The 2,837-nt window shown below is 43.7% G+C and overlaps 1 long non-coding RNA gene across 1 annotated transcript; it reads right to left on the bottom strand.

Moving 5' to 3' along the window:
- Positions 1-739: 739 nt before the first annotated feature.
- Positions 740-1,894, bottom strand: LOC117865536 (uncharacterized). Its single transcript, XR_004642553.2, has 2 exons — positions 1,628-1,894; positions 740-1,479 (listed from the first exon to the last, which is right to left on the bottom strand). It is a non-coding gene; the product is annotated as an uncharacterized lncRNA (long non-coding RNA).
- Positions 1,895-2,837: the final 943 nt, after the last annotated feature.

The raw sequence follows: 2,837 nt of genomic DNA, 5'->3' as shown, positions 1-2,837 counted from the left end.
GGGTTTTCAGGGGATCCGGCAGGCGAGTTTGATACCGAGAGATTATACGGCTTGATACTGATGAGAGAGGCGGTTGTGTTCGGATCGAGCTGGGCTGTCTCGTCTGTCGATAATGGATTGGGTCTCGGATTAGTCCTAAATGAGTGGGCTGATAATTTTGCAGGCCAGATCTATTTCTAGTTCCACACATTAGGCCCGCTAAATCACATCCTTTAGGCTATCAGCCCATTAATAAAAGCTGCAGTCCACAAAACTACATAGGCCGCCTGTCCATTCAGAACAGTCTCTCAGCCCATGTGACTTTTTCTTTTCCAATAACCTTAGAACCACACACAACCTTGTTCTTAACTGATTGGTGTTAGTTGCTTCCTTTTAGTGGCAGACAACACAATTAGTAGTCCAAAACGCTTTCAAGTTTCGTCTAGATTTGAGGTTGGGGTGGGGCTTTTGTGAAGGATTTATCTTAGGTTATTATATGTTTATAAGCTGTATTTATGTGTTTATCTTATTCCATGTTCTTAGTGTGTTAGCGAGTTTAACTCGCGCTGACTCTCACATTTTTTGCCGAGGGATAACACCAGAAACATCTCAAAAACAAGTTCTCCTAGCAATTTAAGTAGTTTTCGTACACTAATGGTGCAAAAAGTATAACAAAGTGGTGCACGTGGGCCGTGGCAATTAAAGAGTTGTCCTGAATTTATTTGAAATTTACAGCAGCAGTAGTCAGTAATATAAAAGGTTTAACATTCAAAAATTAACTGAGTTTATTGAGGTCCATCTTTTAATATTCCACATTAGAATTCGCCATGTTCAGAATTTTAATTTGACACTACATAAACAACTTCCGCAGCCAAAAATATAAATTAACCCGCCGCGGTAGCTCCCACAGGACGCGGCAGATATTTTTGGCGCGCCACCATCTCAAATCTTGGATCCATGATAACCAAGGTGTGAAAGAAAATGATGTGCACTTCCACATCACCATTTTCTAATACAACAATCTAGGCCATTAGCTAATAGATAGCTCCTTTGATGACCACTTCACTTAACCCTATCCTTCTTCTTTTTTTTCTTCTAATTACTACTTTTGCTGCAACAGATGACCCTTTCAATTCGACGCGCGTCGTCAAGCTTTTGCTGATACGATGCAAGAAGATGGATCCAGATGCATACATGATTGATCGGTTGGCCCCTTTTGTTCCTGCAAGGCTCCAACTAACCCCGAATCCGCGTACAACTTTTCCAAGCCATGGGCCACATTAGCTTGACAAAAACAAGCTTTTGATACTCTAAAATACGAGCCAAAGTGTTGTGCGCCCAATCAAGCCGCGGATTAAGGCAACGCCAACGCAAGCATGATATCGCCAGCTAGTGCAGTCCATCTACCACACACCAAACTCCCGTAATGATATCTGCAAATGCAATCCACATCGGCCGAGCTTATCCGAGTATCGCGATTAGGGATCGGAGCTTCTGATGCTAATATTGGCAAAAAAAAATATGGATAAGTATCTCACCAACTGTTGCCAAGAAAAGAGAGGACGAAGAAGAAGACGCTGTCAAGTGCGAGGTGACAGGAGAGTAGTACGCATGCAATAGCTCATAGCTGCTTGACATCAGGTTTTACCTTTGCGTGTGCTAGGTTCATCATCATCTGTTGCTAGCTAGTCCTTGGATGAGCAGTGATGAGATGAAGATCAGGCCATGCACAATGCAATTGCCAACGGACTCGCAGTTGGTGTTAGGTACGGAGTTCCTTGTTCCATGCATGTCGTCGAAAGCAACTCGATCAGTCTCGTCTTGTTGCTGTTGTAAACTTTGGATTGAGTTTATCTGAACCAGCTCGGCAGATGCGTGTGGTCTGAATCTTTCGTAGACTGCAAACTTGGAATTTGCCTTTGCTCTCGGCGGGCTCCTGTCGTCCAGCTGGTGTGGGCCATGACATGTATGGGGGACGTCCATGCGGGCCCTCACATGCGTCCTGTTTATCTGGGCTCAGCTTGTGCTTGCAGTAGCGTGTGAGGGCGTGTTGGGCCTTTTACCATAGAGTCCTCTTTTCTTTTTCTCTGAGATCATGTCGGCTCTCGTTGATGCTTAGCTGCTTGGCTGTTTCTTTGGTGACTGAAAGGAAAAGGAGAACACGGTAGAAAAAGAGAGGCGAGAATATGTGCCTCCTGGTCAGTCGACCAGGGTACCAAGTTGCTTACCTAAACGTTACAAAGCAAATCTGATTGTAGTAGGGGTGAGGAAGAGTGACTCTCGAATTCGAGCCGATTCCGTTTAAATCAGAAAAAGTCACGATTTTATCTGGCATTTTTTGGCCTTATAGTTCTCTATTCGGATCCTAAGAAAAAGAATTAACACTGAGGCTCATTTTGTTTGATCGCCGGTCGAGACACGGTTTACATATGCTGTTGTATTTTCGCCTTGGCTCCGTTTTTTCATTGCGCTACGGAGAGCCCGGTCTTCTTTTCCTCTGGTGGATATCGTACTGCTAGTGGCCTTTTTCCTTCCTTCATGTTGGTGTTATGTTCTCTAGACCTCTCCACATCTTCCCGGTCGTCGATCGTTTCTCTTTTGGTTTATCTTGTTTGCTCTTTGCTTTATTTCTATATTATAATAATATAACGCGGCAATCATCTTGTCGTGTTTCTGAGAAAAAAGAAAGAAATAATGCTTTATACGCAAATTGGTTTCATGATGAAAGGATAGCTCTGCAGTTCCATGCACCAAGTTCATGATAATTCGTGGAGTGACAGCTGGTTTTGGGCTCTATACATTTATATCCTCACGTGAAGGCAGGACGGCAGTCTTCAAAGGAACAACCCTATCTCTTC

The sequence above is a fragment of the Setaria viridis genome, chromosome 7, assembly GCF_005286985.2.
Source record: "Setaria viridis chromosome 7, Setaria_viridis_v4.0, whole genome shotgun sequence".
NCBI lineage: Eukaryota > Viridiplantae > Streptophyta > Magnoliopsida > Poales > Poaceae > Setaria > Setaria viridis.
Note: the sequence above shows the minus strand (reverse complement) of the source record. Positions and strands in the feature narration are given on the sequence as shown.